At 43.7% G+C, this 12427-nt stretch overlaps 1 protein-coding gene across 2 annotated transcripts in view; it reads left to right on the forward strand.

Annotated features, from left to right (window-relative positions):
- The window catches only part of FOXO3 (forkhead box O3), a 117818-nt gene extending 116707 nt beyond the window's left edge, over positions 1–1111 (forward strand). For both annotated transcript variants that reach the window (XM_019658975.1, XM_019658974.1), the window contains exon 4: positions 185–1111. The gene's annotated coding sequence lies outside the window, so the exon portion shown is untranslated. The remainder of the gene's footprint in view (positions 1–184) is intronic.
- Positions 1112–12427: the final 11316 nt, after the last annotated feature.

Below are 12427 nucleotides of genomic sequence, written 5' to 3' on the forward strand. Positions count from 1 at the left end.
CCCATGCTTTGTCCAAAGGCTTTGAGACCTTTGAAGCTGGTGTAGCAAACACGTTTACCACGAGCACCCTTGACTCAGGGGTGGGGTTAAGAAATGGGAGGCTGATGAAATGGGACCCTAAATTGCCCACGCTTGCCATTTGAACGTCCTTAATCATTTCTGGTTTTCTTTTCTCCTCCCGTAGACCCGCAAACTGACACAAGACCTACAGAGGACACCCTTTGCCAAATCTGCTCTCAGCAAGTGGACAGTGATACCGTTTACAGCTAACACCTTTGTGACTCCCACGCCATTTTCCTAACCCAGCAGAGACTGTTAATGGCCCCTTAACCCCGATGAAGCGCTTACCCTCAGAACAGAACTCTCTATATATAAAGAATGCGAATCTTCCTTGTATGGGGTGATGCCACCTGCCAGCGAAGGACCGCACCCTGTCAGCACCACCCACTCTTGTTCAGAGCACACCGTGTGAGCCCCTGGTGGCGATTCTGTGGTGTTTTAATATCGCGATGGTTTATGGGATGTTTTAAATGTTGTTTTGTGTTTGTTTTCCTTTGACTTTCTGAGTTTTTCACATGCATTAACTTGCGGTATTTTTCTGTTAAAATGTTAATCATTCTTTCCCTGGCAATTTAAAAACAGAAGGAAATGTACCAGTTACCATTCTGGCTTTGGGCATCACAAGCATTTGAGCCCGTGGAACTCCATAAACTAACAAATTACATAAACTAGAGGGGGATTTTCTTTCTTCTTTTGTTTGATAGAAAACTATCCTTTTCTAAAAACCAAACAATGGCACAACTGTTCTCTCTGTGCACCAGTCCAGGGCTGAACCCTGCATAGGCAGAACGAGTGGCCCGTGCCCCGACCAGCCCAGTGTGTTTCCGTGCTGAGTCACGGTGGTTGGGGGACAAGACCCCTGCACCTGGTCTGCAGGTGCCAGGTCAGTGGGGTCTGTGGTCTCCTGTCAGTATCCTCAGCTCATGCCATGAACAGTGATGCTATGTTGGTTAGAAATTAGGATCTTTTCAAGAAAGAAATCAGCTCAGCTGTCCACTAATTGCCAAATGCCACTAAAGGATTTAGTTTTAAGGAGAAAAGAAAAAAAAAAGTAGTCCTGTTTTGCTTTGCAGAAGAAATGAATTTGCTGGTGAGCATTAAGCCTGCAGTGAAAAATGTGTGAAAAGTACAAACCCAAGTCAGTATAGAGGGAGTTCTCACTTCACTGTTTTCCTGAATACACACCCTTGATTATTTTCAGCCTTGCTGTGTATAATCTGATCTACTAGACATGTATGAGTGAAAGGCAATAGCATACAAACTGATATATATATATATATATATATATATATATATATATATATATATATATAAAATCTTAGATTGTAATTATACAAGTGACACAATGGAAGTACCAGTACAAGAGCAGTTTTGACTTTTCCCCCCACTTTCCTGCTTCTATGGATTTCATTTTGTTTTGTTTTCAAAAAGTTATGGTGCTGTATAGGTAGGTGCTTTCTGTTGAACCTGGACAGTGTGATTATACTAGTTACCTTGGATAGGCGGCGGACTGGTTGGGAACACCTTTGGTACATATGAAACTGGTATAATGATGCTCTGATTAGCACAGCATATGCATACTTCTCCAAAGTGATATATGAAAACTCTTTTCTTTGCATAAAATGCATTAGGCATATAAATGTATAAATATATTTTACCATGTACAGTACAAAAATGGAACATTCTGCATGGACATTAGGAATACAGGCTAGTATTTCAGCACAGACCTCCCTGCATGAGTTCTCGCTGACGCTTGCACCGTGCAGTGGGCACTGACTCCCTCCCACCAACACAGACGTGCCACCCGACCCCCTGCACTCACCACCGGCCGCCAGGGGCCCCCTGTGCCCCTTTGCTTTATAATTCCTCTGGGGGTAATATTGGTGGTGATAACAGCTCCTAGCATAATGAAAGTTCCATTTGGTATTGTCACACGTCTCTCCGGCCTCGCTTGGGTTGTCATGTTTGAGCGATGGCCCTGTTGATTTCACCCTGCTTCTTACCGAATCTGTAAATTGTTGTGCAATTGTGGTTATAGTAGACCTGTAGCGTATCACCTTTTCTAAACTGCTACAAGTTTATAATCTTCATTTTAAAAGTATGTATAATTTTTAAAACTATGTATTCTATTCACGTGGTCTGCTAAGTCAGTGACAGACTTTTGCTTCCTATATTCCTTTATATATGCTAGCCACTTCCTTGATTCTTTGGTAGTCTGCTGCACACAAGAACTGTCTGGTATCAGTGAAAGAGGGCTGCCTCTCTGGGTCCCTCAGTGATGCTGCCCTGGGTGGAGATGCAGCTCAGAGACTGTGGCCGCAGCTGAGGGGGAAAGGGAGGGTGGGAGGAGGGATAGCAGCTACAAGGGAGAATCCAGAGTGCTTCCAACTCTCAGAGGGCCCTGGGAGTTTCTCTCCTGAGCTCAAAAACAAGCAAACTAACAAAATAGCCACTCACCTTTGCAGCTTTGTAGACCATGGGAGCTACTTTGGGAATAAGAAAGGCAACCCTCAGATGTGTTCTGACTTTAAAATGTTGAATTCTTTTCAGACTTGTGACATCTCGTTTATTCTTTTTTCCCCCGTGTTAGATTTCAGGCAGAATGTCTTACAAAATGTCCTAGAACCAGATTATAATTTAATCTAAAACAGCTGAGGGAGGAACAGAGCTGGTATGATGGTAGGAGAGCAGGGCAGCCACAGAGCAAATAAGGAAAATGGAGGGGAAGGGGTGCTTTGCTTTTTTTTTTTAATAACTCAAACAGCATCTACATGTAGAGACTTGTGGAGAACTGAGACCAGGGCCAAGTCAAGTGCCAGTATCAGTCCTAGGAGGTGGTCACATTGGAATAACTAGGTCTGTCCAGGATTACAGCAGCCCCGCTGTCACCTTGGCCACCCATCCAGAGGCCAGGCATCCTTAGACCAGAAGGGTTCTAAAGTGATCAGACTGAGCAGAGGTTCGACCTAAGCCCTCTGTCTCCTATATTGAGACCTGCCTTGAGGAAGGGCCAACTGTTGGCCACCATGTCCCGGGTCCCTCGCAGGAAGTTTTCTGATCTGGAACGTATCAGTGGAACGCTTAGCTGCTTCCAGAGGCCTGGCCTCTCTCATGTTTGCATCCTGATGAAAACTATCCACGGCAGCCCTTAGCCTCTAAATAGGCTGCTCAAAGGAGCCTTCCGCCTTTTGATGGGGAATTGGCAGAGTCATGTTGAAGACGACGTGTATTCTGGAGCTTGTTGTTTGCTTCAGGGCTCCAGAACTGGATGCCTTTTACCAAAGTTAGAAAAGAGCTTTATCCCACCCAGCCTTCGCTGTTCTGGTGTGGGGACTGCCTGCCAGGTGCAGTGTCCCCCATTAGCTGTGAATGAATCCCAGGTCCGTTGCCTTTAGTGCATCCTCTGCAATATAATGATGGCTGAAACACATTTTTTTTAATTTCAGAAGTTTCTTTCCTGTTAGGGGGAAGATTGTGCACACACATGCAGTACAAGGCGGACTTGGTGTGTTTGGTGGTGTTTTGGCATTACGTATATGTCACCTCCCTCCCCTGAGGAGAGGATGCGTGGCCCAGTGCTCAGGACAGATATGCCCTGTCTCAGGATGTCATTTCAGGCTTCCAAACCGGTTAAGACGGTAGGCACAAACTTCGCCTCTACTTANCCCCCGCCCTCCCTGAAATGTGCTCCCTCTGTTCTTTCAGGTCTTGATGGAGTCAGATAAACATGTGCACACATTGAGCCACCAAAGAGCAGTTACAGATCTAAGGCAGATGAGGAGAGCTGCTTTCCTTACGGCTTTTTAATCATAAGGTCTTCCTAGTGAAGGGCAATCCTGGTTTTCCTCTTAGAAGGATGATTGTATTTCTATTCAACATTTACCTGGTTTCTTTATGTTTTCACAATCTTTTACAATCTGTTTGCCTTCAATTGCAGAAAAAACAAGTCACCTTTCTGTTCTGTGGAGTAGTGTTTTATAAAGTGTGTTCCCTCTGAGAGCTTCCTTTAAACCTGGGCCTGGCCCTCTCTGGGCACAGGCAGTGTGCCTGTGAGACTGCTGGGAGCTTCAGGACCCAGCGCACCAGAGGGCCCCAAGCCTGTCCTGCAGAAAGGAAAGAGTGGTGACAATTGCATCTCCTTTTTAATGATGCATTGATGGCTTCCTGAAGATTCTGGGCCTTTTGATGAGGGAATGGGCATTTGGCCTGCGGCTTGTTGTTGGCTGTTGCTCGAGGTTGCCCATGTGGGCCTCTTGCCCTGGCTTCAGGGCTGATGCCCTTTTCTGCCTAGAACGATGCCTTATCAGGGACTATAGGTGCCCTCTGCCTCCTTCCCGCCTATGCTGACCCAGACCCAGCATTACTGCAAGCTGCATGCTTGGCCTATGTACTTGGGAAAGAAATGTGTCACCGTCCCAGTTCTGAGGCTGAATAATTAACACCAGAGGGAACCGGGGGATGGGGTCTGAGTTAGGAAATACTTTACAGCTTCTCCCTTGGCACTTTCAGTAACCGAAGTCCCCTGATGACTAATTGCACAGTGATGTTAGGTTGTGGTTTATTGAGTGTTATTGAGGAGGGAAAAACCGAATCCCCTTCCAAAGAGCCCTGTCTGCACGCCTGTCCATTCATGCCTCAGGGGTCCCAGGTAGAGTCACTAGAATAGCACTGGCTCTTGCAGGCTGAATTCTTCACAGATATTGAGATCTGGTATCTAGTTTAGCTTTTTCTCTCTCTGAAATCAATAGGCCATTATTTTATAGTTCCAGGATAAATTGTGTCATACCCTTCCAAAGGAAAGAAAGAATAACTCCCAAAAAGCTATCATCCCAGGAAACTAAATACTGGGGAAGGAGGAAAAAAAAGGGGCTTCTTTTCCTGCTTTATTGTCTCTACCGCCAGTGAAACAACCTCCATTCTTCTGTTTGGAGCTATTACCAGGGTAACTGTGACCATGGGTATGTAACATTACAAATACTAAGCCCTGCTATCTTTCTGAATATTGGTGGTAAATGGTAAGATTGCCAACCAGTACAGTCACAGAAGAGACTGAAGTCATAAGTATACTTGTGCAAATCCCACATGAACTCATGATAGTATCTCCTGAAGGCAAGGAAGCAGATGTACATAAAGTGTGTGTGAGCTTATTGATGCATTTTTCATTACTTGTTCACTTTATCTGGTGAGCAGATCGTGAGTTCATGTTGCCTCACTGCCACTTTTCTATCCATTTGTTGGACCAGAGCCATTTTTTCCCTGCCATGATAGCTGATACTGTCTATAAACAAAAGGTCCTATGTCTTGAGACCCGTCATGTCAATTCCTTTAGCTACATCCCTGCAAGTGTACAGATGACCCTTGAGCAACACGGGCTTGAACCTCATGGGTCCAGTTCTATGTAGATTTTTTTTTCAATAAATCTATTAGAAAATTTTTTGGAGATTTGTGACAATTTGAAAAACTCGCAGATGAGCCACATAGCCTAGAAACATCAAAAAATTTAAGTTAGGTATGTCACAAATGCATAAAATACATATACATATCTTTTCTTCCTTATAATTTTTTAAAAACATTTTCTTTTCCCTAGCTTACTTTATTATAAGAATATAGTATATAATGCATATAAAAGTTTTGTGTTAATCGACTATTTATGTTTACTGTCAACAGTAGACTATTAGTAGTTAAGTTTGGGGGAGTCAAAAGTTATACACAGATTTTCAGCTACACTGGGGGTTAGCACCTCTAACTCCCACGCTGTTCAAGGGTCAACTATACTTTATTTTTTTAAAAAATCCTCTAACTTTTTCAGGCTTAGTGCTTGCATGAAGTCTGATAAGGCTTGTATAAATTAAATGCTCTGAGAGGACCTCTTTTGTGCCTTATCACTGATGACGGTTATTTAATAGTGTCATGAAATGTTAAAGGGATGTTTTATGTGTGTGTTATATAATTTATTTCTCTGCAGATTTTTAATATACAAAGCAAATTGCTAAGACCACCTACTTAGAGATTACTCATTCCTTTTATAGTGGGGGAAATCAAGATGACCCCCACCCAGCAGTGCACACTTATTAAGCATTTTATGGAAAGTGCCATTTCATCCCCCCTGGTTTGGGGATATTAATGGAAGGGTGGTTAGCAAGGTCAAGGTCGATTAGCTCACATAGCAAGTAGCAGGGAACCAAAGAAGCATAGCTGGTCTGGTTAGGGTGACCAGCGTCCCCAGTTTTAGTATAGAAGTCCTGTGTCCCAATAAATCCCTGGTCCAGAAGCCTAGATCAAAATCCATCAGCACTCTGGACATCCCTAACTTGAGAGGGTCCACTGAAACACCCCTAATTTGCCCGTCTTGGTTAACCTCCCAAAGTAAATGACCCCATTTCCTTTGGGCTTTTCACCGTGAGGGCATTTTGTAATCAAGCACAGAAATAAGGTAAGTAATNTGTTACAATACCATTGACTATCTTTCTTATGCTATGCTCCATCTCACGTGACTATATATATATATATATATATATATATATATATATATACACACATAGATATATAGATATAGATATATATTTACTTACAGTTGACACACAATATTATTCCTCTTCAGCTTCAGGTGTACAGCACAGTGGTCAGGCATCTACACAGTCTATGAAGTGATCCCCCTGATAAGTCCAGTGCCCATCCGGCACCCTACATAATCTTTACAACATTGTTGATTATATTCCCCATTCTGTACTTCATATCCCCGTGACTGTATTGTGTCTACTAATTTGTTCTTTCTAATCCCTTCATTTTCTTCCCCCCATCCAGTAACCAATAGTTTTTTCCTCCCTGTATCCCTGAGTCTATTTGTTTTGTTTGCTCGTTTATTGTGTTCTTTAGATTCCACATGTAAGTGAGATCATATGGTATTTATCTTTCTCTGACTTATTTCATAAGCATAATATTCTCTAGGTCCATCCATGTTGTTGCAAATAGTAAGATTTCATTCTTTTTTATAGCCGAGTAGTACTCCATTGTATAAATGTACCACAGGTTTTTAAAAAGCATGTTAAAATTTTAAAAAGTTACATGCTATTCTGTGTGGTTTGAAAATCTAAAAATCTTAAGAAAATATGAAATCTCTGCAACTTTGCTGTTGACTGTAGGTTAATACATATTTCTGCCATGTGAATCACCATATTCGACGCTGGATGCAAAAAGAACATTGGTTGACGTAATCCCTGCCCCCATATAAAGACAGAGATAGGGCATTCTTAAATTAAGCTTATTTTAACATCCATAATCTCTACAGTTTAAGCTACAGGAAAGACACTGTCTGTGCAGATCACCCCTGCTCTCTGTCCCTCGGCCGGGAAGTACTAGGACGGTTGCTTCTCTCGTGTGTCTCCCTGTGTTTTATCAGTGCAGCACAAAAGCAGGCTGGAAAGGCAGCCCACAGTAGGTCTGAGCTCTTCAGGGGCCTGTCACCAGCCTTCACAGACCAGCTTAAGCTGCACCTGCCACCTTGAAAAAGCCCGGAAGTTACCGGGAGATCGCAGAAAGGAGAACTCACACAAGTCAAGCTTTTCTTTTACACAAACTAAGTTTTTTGTTTTTTGAAATAGTGTGTATATATAGCTGAGTGTCATTCCAGTATCTTCCTGAGTGTCACCTTTGCCATGAGAAGCTTATCTTAAGCTTCCCCGAATACCCTCATCTTTTCCATAAGCATTTCCTTGACCATCAGAAAGCACCAGAGCCAGTGGGCTGCGTTTTGTGGAAACTTGACTTTGTGTTAGGGAAGCTCTTCAACAAAACACAAATTGGCCTCCAGCCTGGCCAAAACTCTCCTACCTGTTCTGTTAACCTTGGAAATTCTTCAGTGTCTAAACTGACAAGTTGACAGCATTTGCCAAAGTGTATTTTTGTAGGGCCACCCTCCTAATTCTCCTTCTCTGGCAATCATGGGGGATGGCTGTTGGGCCCGCACCGCAGGCTGAGGGCAGGATTTTCGTCAGCCAGGCCCTTGCTGTCAGTTACCACCAGGCTGGTTTCCATGTACTTCCCTACATCCTCTTTATCGCCCATTCCAACCTGGAAGATACTGAAAAATGGCCACATGAAGCTAGTATTGAGTCCATTAGCACGTTTTCTTGAGTTGCTTCATGTTTTGCCTGTGAATGTGACCTCCAAGGGAACTGCTGCCATTTTGTTATTCCCCAAATAGACATGGCTGCCTAACCGAAGACCTGCAAATATGCCCTTTTTCCTGGGGTGACACCAGCTCCAAAAGCCTTGTGGATGCTGGCAGATGGCTGTGGCTCACGATGAATTGGGTGTCCCTTCAATCCCTCTGGGGTGAAGCCGAGATGGTGGCAGGCAGGCGTTTCTTTACTGTCTCCTCGGGGGTGGAAACATTGATACTCTGAAACACACACCTGTTCTCTGAACTCCACGTGAGGCTTCACTGACAGATTGAGTGAACGGTGGATTCATTTCCTTTTCTATCCTAAATGTCCTCATTGAGGCCTCAGCTTGCCCCAGGGGTTACAAGTGTGGCTTACATCATTTTTATGTTTAAAGGGTGAGGAAAGCAGTGTTTCACTTTAATTTTGTTTTTCAGGCAGACTTCCCCCCCAAACATCGTTTACTTGTAGCTAGGAAAGCAGTGGATAACCTTCATGGGTTTGTGGGTGTGAGAGTTTCATCCTACTAGCGTTTTTTCCTTTCATGTCATGCTTGGTATTGGGGTCCTGTTCCCTGCCAAGAGAATAAAAAACCACTACTGAAGAATCCGAATTTGTTATCGTGGAGTTATGTTGTGGGAGGACAGCAGTGGGACATTTATGTTTTATTCCCAGATTGAAGTTGATTGGGGTTGTTATGTTTTGTGTACAGATTTTGGAGGCGTTGCCCTTTCTTAGAACATCATGTGATTTAGTGGTGATAATTAGGCAGAAACTTGTCTCCCGCACAGATGCCAAGATTACAGAGGGACTTACTCTCACCAGAGACCAGATGACAGCATCCATAGATATTTTTAGGATGGGCCTCATCGTTTGATCGCTCTGTTTCGTTTTCCTTGCATCAACAGCCTGATTTCAGTGTATTTACTAGGCAATAAGAGACCTTCGCCCTCTTAATGAAAGTCACTGATGGGACGGGGCATCATCCTCATATTTATTGTTAGTTGGCCTGTTGCCTAGTAACTGCAAAGTGATAGTTGTAATTCCCTTCAGCTCTACATTTCCTTTTCCTTTCAAAAGCTTTGCTTAATCTGATGTGTTTTCAAACTTAGAAGAGCATCAACATATACACAAACCTCACAGTTAACTAAAACGTCTTACTTTAAACAATGTAAGAATGGCGGGAGCTGCATTGAAATCCATGAGACTTGTACCCAACCTCAGTATCATTAAGCTCAGTAGCTGGTTCCCCGCCCCACCCCACACCCCACCCNTGCAGCCCACGCCGTCGCCCGGCGACTCACGGCAGCCCAGCGCCAGGTTGAGCCATTGTTCAGCATCTTAGCTGTAGGGGGCAGTGTCACTGGCCCTCATATGTGGGATCCGAACCGGGGCCCTCTGGCATCCCAAGCGAGTTCTTAACCATCACGCCACTCGGCCGGCCCGGTCCTATGGTTTCTTGAAGAAAAGGGATTTGATTCAAGATGTCAGAGAAGTGGGCCCAAGCCCGGAACTGAAATACACCGCTGTGAACTCCGGGGCTCTTGGGTACAGGTGTTTTGTTTGATTTCTTTCTCTTCCCAATCGTAGATGTGGATCTAACTCTGTAATTCTAGGTTTTCTGTGTTGTTTTTTTTTTAAATCACCTCCTTTTTGCTAAAATCCTATGACATTCATGTACTGAAGGATGAGAATCACTTAGCCATGAAGGCCTCAGAGGTAATTCCAGTGTTTCTGAAGGATGAAACTTTAATTGCTATCTTGGCTAGATTGGCGGTTTGCACCAGGATGTCATGTCCTCTCTCTCCCCGATTCCCATCCCCTCCCTCTTCTCTCTCTCCTCTTTTCTCTCTGATGAAAGAAGTTCAGACCATAAGGTTATTTGTTTTCTGTTGTTGTTGTTTTTTTTTTTTTAAGTATTCATGTCTGTGTGGAGTTTTTGATTTGACTCCTCAAGGGACAGTAATGGCCAAGAATTGAAGGCTTAGAGGTTCTGTGGTTAAAATTTTAAATTAACTTCCACGGGGCCTCCATTTGTATCCATGCCACTGTAATTACTTGGAACTTCCTTTGGTCATTTGTACATTCAGAAATGATCAGAAAACCATATAGTCCAACATATCTCTAAGTAATCAGAATATATGTGCTGACTGATAGGCCTGTTGGAAGGTATCCCTTTTGCCTGCCAGCTGAGTGCCTCAAGCCAGAGCACTCCCTGCCAAGCTCCTATCGGCTCAGGTTGCCCTGCTGGCTGCGGTGGAGGGCCCATGGCAGGGAGCTCCAGGCGCGTCCCACCGCAGTGCTGGTCAGGCTGAGCGGGGAGGTGAGGGCCGCTCATGCCACACAAAGTGCAGATTTACCTGTCTCCTGGATCTGTATTCCTGGCCAGACCGCTGACGTCAGGATGGCCATTTGTCTCTCTGTCAATCTTGAGCCACCCTTGAGTTTCTCCTTTCAGTTCCTTCTTGGTTTCCTTCCTCTGTTACACTGGTGTGGTTGTTGCTTCTTGGCAACCATCTGTGTCACCTGCATGTCCTGGCCATACCTTACAGGTGGATGAGTGGATCATTTGTGGAACTAAAATAGCTGATTTTGTGTGTTCAATTTCAGAATTACTTTTGGAAAAATTAGGTTGTCTGCAAAACTTTGTAAGCCTAAAGCAGGAAACAAAAAGAAAACTTTGGAGATCGTTCTCTTTTGTACTTGGTAGTGGTACCCTAAATGGGCTGGTGTGTTACACTGATGCTTGTACCCAGACCCAAAGGCCCTAGGGCATCCCAGCCTGGAGGGGTGACTGTGCCCTCCCAGTCATGCCCCCACCCCCCACCCCAGCCAATAAGTGCAGTGTAGGGTCGTAGGATGGGGCCTCAGCCAGCAAACATAAACATTGTGATTTCCAGGTCCTGGTTTATGGCTCTAAGCATTTTCTCCTGGACTACAGTTCCCCTTTGTTTGTAAATACTGAATTACTTTAGCAATGACAGTGATTTGCGAAGCAAGACTCTTAATTTGTGGGCTGGTAATAAAGGATGTGTATGGTGGGATATACAGAAAGGATGTGAGGAGGTCAATTCTTTATTAAATACTATTTTAAACTTTTTAATTATTAATTTTTAAATTAGTTGAATGTTAAAATTGTGCCTTGTGTTGATCCGTAGGAGGTTTCATCTTATAGGAAATGTGAGTTTTAGGAACTTGATCGGGAATCACCCTCCCCCAGAAAAGGCTTTAAAATTTTAGGTCTTGAACCACAAGCAATAGGTTCTTTCTGGGTTTGAGTCAGACTAAGTCTTAGCAAATGTGAGTAGATCTAAAATGCTTCTAGAAGCTGTTGCGCCGAAACGGTGTTCAGTATTCAGAAATTGGCAGAGGTGAAAAGAGGGCTATTCCCGAAGGACAGTTCATGCCTTTATTCAGCCAGCATTTATTGCACACCTATTCTGTATTTCAACTTCCCAGGCTACTTGGCACATCAAGTAAATTGGAATAGATGCTCCTTGAGGGTAAATGCCGTGTCTAAGACAGTGCTCTTAAGATAGTAGGTGCTTCATAAATGTATGATTTGATCCTGAAGGGTTTGCTCTGCTTCCAAAGAGTTCAATATTTTGGAAGCACAGTGTCTGAAAAAGTAGCCATTCCAGGCACTATGAGATTACCTGCCAGGTGCGTGGCTTAGGAGTTTAGTAGAGGACATCCTCGGGAAGGTGGGGCTGGAGGTGTGGGGTGTGATTCACACGGGTGGGGAGAGCAAACCAGACACAGTGTGACTGCACCTGACCTGTGGACTAGGAGGGTCTGTTCCCATCAGCAGTTGTTGGAAGTAAAGCCTGGGTGAGGACAGTGGAGCCTGACCACATAGGTCTCTCTGCCAGCTAAGGTTTGGGGTATTACAATTAAGGTTAAGTAACCATGAGTCCAGGGATGGCCAAATGTCCCTTAAAGGCTTTTGCCTTAAAAATGGGTATTTTTGGTTGGCTGGTTGTTTTTAAAAGTTTCAGGTGTACAAAGCAACATAATAGTTAGACATTTGCACCCCTCACAAAGTGATACCCCCCCCCAAGCTACTACCCCTCTGACATCTTATAAAGTTGTTACAATACCATTGACTATCTTTCTTATGCTATGCTCCATCTCACGTGACTATATATATATATATATATATATATATATATATATATATACACACATAGATATATAGATATAGA

The sequence above is a fragment of the Hipposideros armiger genome, unplaced genomic scaffold (assembly GCF_001890085.2).
Source record: "Hipposideros armiger isolate ML-2016 unplaced genomic scaffold, ASM189008v1 scaffold_292, whole genome shotgun sequence".
Lineage (NCBI taxonomy): Eukaryota > Metazoa > Chordata > Mammalia > Chiroptera > Hipposideridae > Hipposideros > Hipposideros armiger.